We start from the raw sequence: 12,553 nt of genomic DNA, 5'->3' as shown, positions 1-12,553 counted from the left end.
AGAAAGGACAATAACATATTACTACGTACTGCTTAAGTCTTCTGGGACTGTATCTTGGTGAGATTTGATGCAGCTCTGTGTTCAGGGAGGAGCAGGGAGATGGACAAATTCATATTAACCATACACTTAGCATAACCAAACACTAGATATGCTCATTTAAGACAAAATGCTCTTTTAGTTTTTCCATGTTCACTTAATTTCTGACAGTGGCACTGAATATATTATTCCCACTGACCTTGGGTTTACAAGTTATATATATTTTTTCTATTCAAAGGGATTTTCTGTTCCTATAAAACTGGTCTGTATTAGGAATAATGTTTAACATCTCTTTTTTCCCCCTATTTTATATGTGAGTTAGCTATTTTGAAAAGTCATTGGCTAGCGCATACACTTTTGAGATTTTGTATTGTCTGCTTTCTGCATAGTGCATTGACGTGTTTTCACTATAAAAATCAACAGTGTGTAATTTGAATTTGAAAACAGTTGTATCATCATCATCCTCATCATCATAGACTTCAGAATTGTGGATCTCTTAGGAAACACTGAATCCCCAAATATTGAAAACTTCTTTCTGAAGATGTTCCTTTTCCTCGAGTTCCCTGTCACACTGGCATTAACACAGTTACATAATAACATTCGGTCTTCTTCCATGTATTATAGAATATATAGAATATATATTAGAATATAATAAAGGGAGTTTGAAGAAAAAATAAAAAAAAAAATCACAGAGGAGCGTTTGCTTCCGGAGCAGCGTCGCCCGGTTCCCCCTGCTGGAAAACAGCGGCATCTGGGGAGGGCGGGGAAAAGAAACAAGCCGAGAGAGAGAGGGAGGGAGAGAGAGAGAGAGAGAGAGAGAGAGAGAGAGAGAGAGAGAGAGAGCGGACGGGAGAAGAAGAAGAAGAAGAAGAAGAAGGAGGACAGAGGACAGAGAAGACGTGAACACACCGGAGAGGAGGTGAGTGATGTGGACAGTTGTCGCTCGTGCCGCGGCTCCCCGTCTCGGGTTCACTCGTCTGGAAACGGGAGCAACTTTCCATGTTCGTCTCGGGCGACGCTTCGCCGTCGAAGGGGCCCGATGTGGTGCGAACGAGTCGGGGGGGAGGAGGAGACCGGGAGGCGGCGGCGCGTGTTCCCTCCCCCGGGCTCTTGTCACATGTAGTTGTGTGTCCGTGGTGGTTCAACGTCTGTTAGTGTGAACGCAGTTCCCCGAGCCGTGGACCCGCCGCTGCTGCGACTCGCCTGCTCTGTGTGTGTGTGTGTGTGTTTGTGTTTGTGTTTCTGTGTGTGTGTGTGTGTGTTTCTGTGTGTGTTTCTGTGTGTGTGTGTGTGTTTCTGTGTGTGTGTGTGTGTGTTTCTGTGTGTTTCTGTGTGTGTGTGTGTGTGTGTTTCTGTGTGTTTCTGTGTTTGTGTGTGTGTGTGTGTGTTTGTGTTTCTGTGTGTGTGTGTGTGTTTCTGTGTGTGTGTGTGTGTGTGTGTGTGTTTCTGTGTGTGTGTGTGTGTGTTTCTGTGTTTCTGTGTGTGTGTGTGTGTGTGTGTCTGTCTGTCTGTGTGTTTCTGTGTGTGTGTGTTTCTGTGTGTGTGTGTGTGTGTGTGTGTGTGTGTGTGTGTCTCTCTCTCTCTCTCTGCGGGTCGTTTAAATCCACGAACCCCTTAAAAGCAAATGTGAATGAAAATGGATGCAACCGAGCTGTGAAATAACATGGATGAGGCCTCACGTCTGTTAAACTCGAGGTCCAGCAGCAGCAGTTGGTCCCGTCACATCTGTACAAGGTCTGACCAGGGGTCTTCTTCTCCAGATGTTGACTGCTCAGCTCACCTCGATGACCCGTCCGTCCCGCGTCCACTCAGTTCAGTTGATCTGTGTCTGACCCGGCCTCCTCGGCTTAACCCGCCCTGCGTGTGTTGACCTGCTGAGCTGGATCACTAGGCTGGTGGTGACATGGGGACTTTCGTCTGCCGCACGGCCTTGGACATACAGGTTATTTACACAATACAGTCTCTCTGTTGATTGTCGTTCCGCCCGTATCAAACCAGTGTTTGTCACAGAAGTCATCCAGCTCATAATAGCGGCATCTTTAATCTGATATTCACTTTTTCAATGACGTGAAACGGAGAAAAAAACTGACCGTGAACCTGCACCAGCTCCATGTTTGACTCCTTTTCTTGCTTAATAACTTTCTGTAAACTAACAAAACGAATGGAAGCGATTGGGTCACAGAACACTTCAGTAGGTAGGTCGTGTGTTTCAGTGACCAGAAGACATGACAGTTTAACCTCTGTCCTTTCGGTTCCAGCGCAGCGATGCTCCGGCTCCTGATTCTCAGCTGTCTCGGCTCCTTTGTCGTCTTCTCCTATGTTGTTGGTTTCTGTGTTGAGTTACAATTTAAGTAAGAAAGAGGCTCATTGTGAAACAAACGGGCATAAGGGAGCTCATTCTCTTGACTCGCGCACACTACATGGACGAGTCGGGGGGCTACGGGCCCTGCAGGCCCTGGGGGTGAGGCCTGTGTTGGTACTTGGTGGCCAGCTAATCGTTTGCAGCCTTTGCTCTGATCACTTATGCCAGGAACCCTGAGATAATACGCCTGCTTGTTTCTTTTCTTTTTATACAAACATCGAGCCACTTAATTGCATATTGTTTACGCACCGGGGTTTAAAGAATCCAGTGAATGATGTGAATAAATTTCCGGTCTAATGGTCCGGGAGGCAGGGAGGGGCCGAGACGGGGCTCGCAAACGTTTCGTTTGTGCATAGAGATGTGGAATTATTGTTGACTTTTCCTTTTTCGAAAACCACCGACGTCAGATGAGGGCTGACGAGCACAAGAAGGACTGGGTTTGTTGTTGTGCCGTGAGAATGTAAGGACTTCACTGACACGGTTCATGTTGTGTGTACAGTGTGTGTTTCTGTGGCGGCAGAGAAGGACACTGAAGTTGTTGACATCGACAAAAAATACCAAAGGACCTGGCTTCTGTTTTTGGACTGGCACCCCAGAGGGTTTACTTTCCATCCCTGTCTCCCTGCCTCTCTCTCTCCCCTGGTGACACTGGCTCTCGTGCATTTGTTTTTGCACATATGCACCGATGATTCACTGTGTGTGTGTGTGTGTGTGTGTGTGTGTGTGTGTGTGTGTGTGTGTGTGTGTGTGTGTGTGTGTGTGTGTGTGTGTGTGTGTGTGTGTGTGTGTGTGTGTGTGTGTGTGTGTGTGTGTGTGTGTGTGTGTGTGTGTGTGTTTAGGAGGTTTGTTCATTATGCATCAAGAATGAGTGAAACTTGGGATAATGTCATGTTTTCAATTGGAAAAACCTTGTGGTAAACAGTCCGCTTTTATTAAGGCAGTGGTTTTGCAAGGTTTGGGCTGAGGTACTGTTGGTTTGGTGAGTTAAATAGTGCAAGCTGCAAAATGAAATGTGTCGCTGACTGTACCAGCGTAGTAGAAATGGTGCACTGTCATCCTCTCTCCCTCTCCACCACTGCCTGCCAGCCTTCCTTCCTCACCTCCCTCCCTCTCTATCCTCCCTGCCTCCTTGCTCTGCTGGCTTGCTTTGCATCCAGACCTGGCACCCAGTCTGTAGTGTGTGTGTGTGTGTGTGTGTGTGTGTGTGTGTGTGTGTGTGTGTGTGTGTGTGTGTGTGTGTGTGTGTGTGTGTGTGTGTGTGTGTGTGTGTGTGTGTGTGTGTGTGTGTGTGTGTGTGTGTGTGTGTGTGTGTGTGTGTGTGTGTGTGTGTGTGTGTGTGTGTGTGTGTGATGTCATTGCTAATTGCTTAGGGCTCTTGGGATGTTAAGTTGGTTTAAATATTCTGCCCCTCTCCCTCTTTCCTGCACCGTCTTTTCACTTCATCCCTCTTCACCCAGTCTCCCTCCCTCCCACTGTAGCGTTTGTCTGTACGACATCAGGAGTTGCTGAGTGTGGAAAAAGTGACTTGGACATTTATGGGCTGAGTTTTCTGGCCAAGTACTGCAGACAGCTCCTGTGAGCTTGTGTGTGTGTGTGTGTGTGTGTGTTTGTTTAGCTTTGGTGTTATGAAAGTGCCTCACTTTCAAGATGGCCCCTTTACTGCTTAGGTAGCTCTTATCACGTCCTATGAGAGGCAAACTAAACAAGACACATATACACATTTTATGCACATGTAAGCATGTCACACACCCAAAAATATGATATCTTAGCTACAGCCCCGAGGTACTCTAACTGACTCAATGTAATTATGTTGGCCAGGCTATAAATGTGTGTGTGTGGTGATGGGACTTACTTGCCTTTCAACACCAAACAGCAAGTCTGTGTGTGGCCGTGGTCGTGCACAGCAGCTGATGAGAAAAAGGCTGGTGAAAGTTTGCGTGTGCGTACAGAGTGAGGGTTTCTATGTGGGTGTGTGTGAGCAATCAGATAAAGAGTATGGAGATCCGCTATCAGCACCCTGCTTCCCCTGTGAACAATATCACTGGTCCGCCCTTGACCAAACAAGTGTGCGTATGGAGCCATGTGCATATTTGTGTGTGTGTGTGTGTGTGTTTGTGTGGGTGGGTAGTCTGACCAGATTGGTCAGATGAATGATGAATTAAGGACAGGAGAAAGCAGATTCAGCCCGGGCTGTCAAGTTGGCAAGACAACCACACGCGTTTGAGTGGATTTATGTGTGGTGGTGCTGCATGTGTGTGTGTGTGTTGTCTTCTTCTTGATGTCATTCTCTTCACTTCTATTTCCGCCCCCTATCGATGCCTCTCAATAGGGTCATTGTGCCCACTGTCAAGCCGGCTGCAGTGTGTGTGTGTGTGTGTGTGTGTGTGTGTGTGTGTGTGTGTGTGTGTGTGTGTGTGTGTGTGCGTGTGTGTGTGTGCGTGTGTGTGTGTGTGTGTGTGTGTGTGTGTGTGTGTGTGTGTGTGTGTGTGTGTGTGTGTGTGTGTGTGTGTGTGTGTGTGTGTGTGTGTGTGTGTGTGTGTGTGTGTGTGTGCGTTGTTGTTGCAGGGAGCAGACAGCCGTGAGGTGTGTTTGAACAGAGAAGAAGCACAGAGGCCCCAGTTCATCCTGCAGGGTGTGAAACTGAATGATCGGGCCCCTTTTCTCTCTGTCCATCTGTCCCACTGTCTCTCTGACTGCCTCACTCTTGTTGACAGTTTTTCACCCACATGCTCGTAGCAGTTTGTCTTCTTTTTGCTTGGTTTTACTTTGCGTCTTTGTTTTCCTGTGTGTGTGTGTGTGTGTGTGTGTGTGTGTGTGTGTGTGTGTGTGTGTGTGTGTGTGTGTGTGTGTGTGTGTGTGTGTGTGTGTGTGTGTGTGTGTGTGTGTGTGTGTGTGTGTGTGTGTGTGTGTGTGTGTGTGTGTGTGTGTGTGTTGCCTTGTTACATGTCAGCCCCTGGCAGCCCTTGCTGATCGGTTGTCTCCTCGCTGTCAAGTCGGCCTTGTGATTGGGTCGTCGGTATGCATGTTATTCTGCCTACAAATTACCCGTGGAATTGGAGGCGAGCTGAGGAACCACCGCATCTAGACAGACTACTGGTGCTGAACACACCCTCACACACGTACACACACTTTCCCACTCTTTTGTTTATATGTTTCTGTTTCTGATGTTGTCTTTTCCACACTGCTGCACTTTCACACATATGCCCCCATCACTCCCAGTTCAGCTGCATAAGGGTTTTTGGCCTCTCTCTCTCTCTCTCTCTCTCTCTGACCCACCCTTGTTGCTTTCAAACACATACACACCGTCTTCCACTGTTAAAGCCCAAATGTGATGAAAGAGGCTGTTAAGGCCAGAGCCCCAGGTGCCTCTGTAAATTGGCCTACTACAGCAAGTTCAAGGATTTCATGCTGCGCTGTCTCAGAACAAGGATTGACTCGGAGTTTGGTCGTCATCCCTCACTTCTCTCATCATCCACTGGATAGATGTTCAACTCTTTAACAGGCAACTACGCAGGCACAAGGAATATATTTAGAAATTGAGCACCCACGCCAAGTGATATATTTTCTGTACACTGATATATTACATTTTTGATGTAAAACATTTAATATTTTCTGCAATATTTATTCTGTAAAACCAAACTTTTCACATTTGTATCTGATTTTGTTTGTGTCAGCAGAGGTCTTTTGTCAGGTGGCCCACCTCCTCTAATAGAACCCTGAAGTAAGCCTCGCTCACTATACCTTTTAGCGAGCTAACAATTTCCCCACTTTCCCTTCTGGTGGAAAAATTAACCTTCACAGACCCAGAGTCTGTGAACCGCATGAAACACAGGTTGATAGGAATGTTGACTCATGATCACAGTCACTGTGGTGATTTAAGTTCCCGACCAGATTAGTTTCTTGCGATGACATCACATCCTGTGGTGGGAGTAATGATAAGTTAACATCTGTGGTAAGGATGTGAAGCAGTGCCAAGCTTGTCTTGATATTTTTCAAACGTGATTCATAAAACCGCAACAGCATAAGACAGTTACATTAGTGTTTGTAGGCTAGAATTGAAATTAATTGAACAGTGTAACTTTAAAAAAAACAACAACACAGTGCTGGAATTTGCCTCTCGGCTTTGCACTGACTTGGCAAAACAAGTGGAGAATGCACGTGCGTGCGTGCGTGCGTGCGTGCGTGCGTGCGTGCGTGCGTGCGTGCGTGCGTGCGTGCGTGCGTGCGTGCGTGCTCCAAACAGCGGCGGCGGGGTGCTGGTCCACCAGCCGTGGTCAGCTAGCTGTATCATCCCCCATCCCAAACCAAAGTCTGTCAAGGGCGAATGCTCTGCTAAATGTTGGGAAATAACTTCTATTGGTTAAGAAGGGAGAGGGAACAGGGGGAGAAAGAGGAGGCCGTTGGATGATTTAAAGTATTGGAGGGTGAGCGATCGTTGCAGTGGTGTCTGTGGTTCCTTTGGCAGAGATGGGACATTCTTTTTCTGATGAGTCACTCTCTCTCTCTCTCTCTGTCTCTGATTCGTTTTTTCTTTCCTAACACCACTTGTTCTTACACTGGTAGCCTCCCCCCCTCCTTCTCAATTTCTGAGCATCTCTTGTTATTACTGTCTCCCTCCATTTGACATGTTTTCTTTGCCCAGTAAGTCTAAACCTTCAGGCAGTCAGATCAGACGAGGCTGTGATATCAATACAGTCTTGTGACATTGTCATGGAACAGCTTGCCACAGGCTTTCGAATGAAATGTGAGACACACATACACTATATCTAATGGGACACGTTTGGGATCATTACGTGGACTCTAACCCTAACCACTGTCTTGCCTAAACCAAAAGTTAACCACTGACCAAAAAAAAATTGACTTTTACCCAATTGTGGGCACAGCTTTTGTTCCAAATTGGACAATCTGTCCCCAATTAACTAGCCTTTAGTCTGAAATCTGTTCTGACGCACACACACAAACACGTGCACGCAAGAGCTGTGTGGATTGTGTCTAGACTTCCCTGTCCTCTCGGATGTCCTGTCACATCTCGGCTATATATAGAGTAAACAGTCTCCACACTGCGAACAGTCTCAGCACTGCCACACTGGATCTAACCAGTGCATGTGCACATTTGTCCAACCTGTCAGTGTGTTTTTCTCGGAGAGAGGAAGGGGGAGAGAGAGAGAGAGAGAAGGCTTTTGACCACACGTGGCTTGCCTCCATGTCTACTGAAAAAGACAAAATAGCGATGCGGTGCTTGCATCAAGCAGAAGAAAAACATCATTACATATGATGTTTCATACATTGAACAATTTGAATCGCTGTTCAAATAGACCAGGTAAAGTGAATCTCCTTAATGACAATCAAGGCGATCGCATCACTTTATTAGCTATTGGCTAGCTCATTAGCGTTAAGAACAAAAGACAGAATCCATCAGTTTTACCTTGGAGCATATCATATTACTTTTTTTTTTGACACTTGTAAAGCTCTGAATTGTGTCCTGAGGGATTCTTAGCTGTGAATCAACCCCCTGCCAGTCTGTGAAGTTGGTCTGACAGTTTGTCAGTATTACTATTACTAAGCTCATAGTAGAAAAAAAACATTTCATTTATTTATTTATTTTAGATATCATGATCACTTTAAAATATCGTTGAGCTAAGTTTTTTTTCTTTTTCTGAGTAGGCTGCCTCTTAAACATCTATTGCTTGAGTCATCAATCAAGAAGCCCCTAATGCTGAGTTCAGATTACACGACTTTCAAAGTCATCGGATCACCATACAACTTGCTGTCTTGTGATCGTGAGTCTTGCAGTTGCTTTGAGATCATACTACATGACCGACTGGGTCACACAATACACTCTAGAACCTCTAGAACCTTGTCATATAGCATTTTGCACCTGCGATGCGCAGTTTTGTAGGAGTGTATCAAAATTTGTTGGTTAGCAGAAAATTGGGCAAAAAAATCTGATGCTCTCTCAGCTCCAGTGTTCATTGCGAACAAAATCAGACAAACTACTTACACTGGTACAACCTTATATGCAGTACTTTTGTCCAGTGTGACGGTGTGGAAATCTGATATATTTTTTACATTACAGATGATGCTCAACGGCATAAAAAAATGTGTGTTGCAGGAAAAACCTGGCAAGATTTTGCATGCGCTGTTATTGAAGTTCAGAGTCGGGTGGCTGCTTTGCAGGGGTTTGCTGAACTGTGCTGTAAATGAGAGGAGGATGCAAATAACATACATCTCACAATTGCAGGCGAGGTGCAATAAAGACAAAAAAACATCTGTATTCATAAAAACAAAGTATTTATAGATAAAGATAAAGCAGGAACCACAAGTATGCGACAAAGTGGAATACAGATGTGGCTTTCCTTGTTTTGTTTTTTTCTGACTCTGTTCCTGGCACTTGTTGGGTTCAACGTTGCATCCAGGAAAGAGTTGTGGTCTCGATACGGTAAAGTCCCGCTGCATGGCTGCACGACCTGCTCATGTGTGTTCCACAGAGGGAGCAAAACCTCCCTCCTCTCAGTGTGTTTTGCTTGGTGTGTTCGTGGTTTTCTTTTTCTCCACTCCCACGACCTCCCCTCACCCACAGGAAAGAGGGGCTGGGTGAAGCTGGGAGGAAGAGAGCGGGTGGGGGATGTATGTGGGCCTAGGGGAGGGGTTACAGCACACTCGCTCCCAAGTTTCCCAAATCCAGGAAACTTGTGTCATGTTACTTTTCTACGTCACAGGCTTTTAAAGTCTGGTACAAAGCTCTTGATCCCCTTTCAGCTGTAGTCCTACTTTGTCTTTGTTAGCTGGAGTGGAACCATCAGTGATAATCAGTGCACGATTAACATCACAACCCTCTTCCTTTTACTCTGTAACATCCCGTTTCCCAGTCAGGGGAGTGTTGAGGTGTCTCAGGTAAATGAGTAACTTTTGATTTATTCTCACACATTTTTATTTTCAAGTGCATTATTTACACTCCTTTTGTTGCAGACTTTAGTTTGCTCAGTGTCAGTGAATGGTGCGTGTACATGTGGTCACAAATGGTCAACACTTGTCTTAATACACACACACACACCCTCTCCTCAGGAATAGTCTTTTGTTGACCAATTTGAGGGTTTCTTGCCCCCCAGTTGTCCTGACCCACCCACCCAAAATATAGACATGCCTGAGATTCTCTGGCACACCCTGGACATTCTTCACTCCTTTCCTTTCTTTTGTGGTCATTTACTTCTCTAGCGTTCCTGACCATGGAAACCATGCCGCAGAAAATGATACCTTTAGCTGTGTGTACAGTACATTGAGAAATTCATACACACACACACATATGCACGCAGACTCGGATAGACTTGGTGTGTACTTTAAACTCTTGACTATACAAGTGGAATTATAATGGATCTATTTATGTCCGTCCTTCACACTCAGTATACACTACTGCAAGGGCGATATATGGCCATGGGAGCACATTCACAGATGTGTGTGTGTGCGCACAAGATAGCTTGTTTTGGCTGTAGTCTCAATCAAAGTTTACTTTGTTCCTGTTATTTCCCGTTATTGACAATGCAAGGATGCACACACACACACACACGCACACACACACACACACACGCACGCACACACACACACACACGCGCACACGCACACACTGACACTGAACTTGGAGTCAGAGAAATGTAGAACCAAACTGGTCCCGTCATCATCCGTCTGTTAGCTTGAGCTGATTGATGTCTTTTTTGATTGGTATTCCATTGAATGTAGCCACATTCATCATGAATTTGCTTGTAGCTGTCAAATGTTTAGCTGTGGTACACTCTACATGTCAGATCACTAAAAATAATCGTAAAAAACATACTGTACCCTATATTTAAAATGTCTGAATGAATGTAGATCAGTGTGTTGCAAAAATTAAAACAGGAATGTGGTTTAGCAAAGCCTGTAATGTTGGTCAAATAATAAGAAAATGCTGACAGCTATAGAGAACTAATTTAAAATCAAGACAAGAATTCTATTTCAAATGAAAAATGCTGCATCACCACTTTTCTTGTGATAGAAGTAATCTAAAAAAATCTGCTGTTGGGTGTTTGGGTGAACATAACGACACTTAAAAACACAGGGAGTCTGCCATGCAGGCTGGTTCTAAACCATTTAGAGGTTTATACACAGTCTGAATGGCTTAATTAATCAGAGAAAGCAGGTTGAGTTCAGCTAAACAGTCTCTGTTTTTAGTTTTGGCCCAGAGTCTAACAGCAGACTTCTTGCCTCTCAAAGTGCATCCCTAGACGGCCATAGACTAGAAAATATTTAGTTTGACATGGTGGTTGGAATGTGAAGTGCAATGTGGTAGTATAAGTCTTTGTTTAGCAGTGTTGCTAATTTCCCAGCCTTTTAGTGGAAGTAGTTTGCAGCTCACTGTCGAGGGCCCGGCCTACTCTGCAGCCAATGAAAATAAAGCCGAAAAGATCTGGGAAGATTGCCTGGTATTGTGCAGCTGGCTCACACGTTCACGTCCCAGTCCAAAAGTTAGAAAAACACCCTGTTGCCTTTTCTATTCTGCCTGCTTTGCTTTGTTGACACGTATCCATCCGTTTTATTTTCGATGACTGGGCCTCTAACTGCGACAGTTTTGCTTTCTTGTCAGTGATTTTTCCTTTTTTGTGGTAACAGATGGGGTTTCTCATGAGCAGGGGGTGAGAGAAGAGAAGAGGAGGGGGTAGAGTGGCTGTAAATCAGGGTTGTAGGGTGAATCGGGTGGTTTATGAGAGTTTACAGACCTTCTTCACTTTTAATGAGAAAAGACAGCAATTCTCCTCTAGACAAAAGGAAATGAGGGAGAGGACGGGGCCAGCACCAGAAGATGAATGTAGTGGAGGCAAGGAGAGGAAGAGGAGAGGGCAGGAAGTGGGCAAGAAAATGGGATAAAGGAAATAGGTAGTAGTCGAGTGAGATTAGCAGAGGAACTGAAATGGCGATAAACCTTGAGAGGGACGGGCAGGAAGAAGGGATGAGAGGACTGTCAAACCTTTGGCAGGCGTCCACTTGGCATACAGATTTTAAAGCAGTCTGTCTACGGCCTGCTCAGTCCAGAGTCTGGATGGTTATACACAGCACACGTAAAAAAGAAACGGACACACAGAGCGATGTGGACTGTTTGCAGCTGCTTCCTTCATTCTCTCTGCCGCCAGACCCCCCAACATACCTCTGACACTTGTGCACACACACGTACAACATCACAAACGTGGGGGCCTGGGCAGGGGGTCAGAAGTCAGAGGTCACCGTCATGCTGCGACACATCCTAGATCTTATTACTTACCCTCCCAATGTGTTGTTTTTTTTGTCCTTGTGTGCCGTGGTCACGGAGGATCTGCCTGGCCGTCTGTGCTTGTGCATTTAACTGTTTACAAGGGAGGCCATGTGGAAGGCTCATATTTACTATTCATGTCTGTGTTTGTGTACGAGTGTTTTTCTATGAGTGCCAGTGCTGCCCTGCCCACAGAGGGGCCCTGTCATTATTTCTTAGACCCCTCGTCCACAGCCTGCAGGAAGCCCTTCATCGCCGCCGAGGCCCGAACCAGTACAGCCTCTGTCATTGCATCCAAAATTTGAAGCAATATCCAGATGTAGTTGGGATTAAAAGTTATAGTTTCTGTTGCATATACACGCTGCGCTGCTGCCGAGCCGTAGCTCCACCCAAGTGCGGAAGCTTTACATTTTGCAGCTTACATCTGTCTGTAGGCGAAAGAAATGGTACAGTAACTACAGTGCAGTCTGTAGTTAGTGTTTGGTCTGCAACACTTTCTTGTTGTTTTGGCTCCACTCCAGCACACTGGGCCTGCAATGAAACAGTCACCATGAGGTTAAAATGGTAACTCTAAAGGAGAAGTCTACTGATTTAACACGTCAAAAGCTGTTTGGAAGTTTGGGGGAGGTGTGAGAAAAAGCTATTTTTGACTTTTTGTTTCTTCAGAAGCTGTGTGAAAAACTGTCTGATAAACTGGCAGAGCATCGACAGGAGCTGAAGACTAAAGGAACAAAATTATCTGTTTGTGTGGAGACACCATCCTAACAGACCTTTCTAGCCCACTCCTAATCTTGAGGCCTACATTAACCAATTTCCATTAAATTTAATCGTGTGTGACAAAAAAGAAGACGAAGAATGAATGGAATAAAACGATGAATCTC

At 45.4% G+C, this 12,553-nt stretch overlaps 1 protein-coding gene across 10 annotated transcripts in view; it reads left to right on the top strand.

Moving 5' to 3' along the window:
• Positions 1 to 861: 861 nt before the first annotated feature.
• Positions 862 to 12,553, top strand: part of apbb2b (amyloid beta (A4) precursor protein-binding, family B, member 2b) — a 41,619-nt gene continuing 29,927 nt past the window's right edge. For 5 of the 10 annotated variants that reach the window (XM_035637246.2, XM_047333870.1, XM_035637243.2 and 2 more), the window contains exon 1: positions 863 to 955. The gene's annotated coding sequence lies outside the window, so the exon portion shown is untranslated. Of the gene's footprint in view, positions 956 to 1,796; positions 1,979 to 12,553 lie in introns of all 10 variants that reach the window. The other 5 variants (XM_035637244.2, XM_035637242.2, XM_035637245.2 and 2 more) reach the window with 2 other exon arrangements.

This window comes from Scophthalmus maximus, chromosome 8, assembly GCF_022379125.1.
Source record: "Scophthalmus maximus strain ysfricsl-2021 chromosome 8, ASM2237912v1, whole genome shotgun sequence".
Taxonomy (NCBI): domain Eukaryota; kingdom Metazoa; phylum Chordata; class Actinopteri; order Pleuronectiformes; family Scophthalmidae; genus Scophthalmus; species Scophthalmus maximus.
This window is presented reverse-complemented; position numbering and strand designations above follow the sequence as displayed.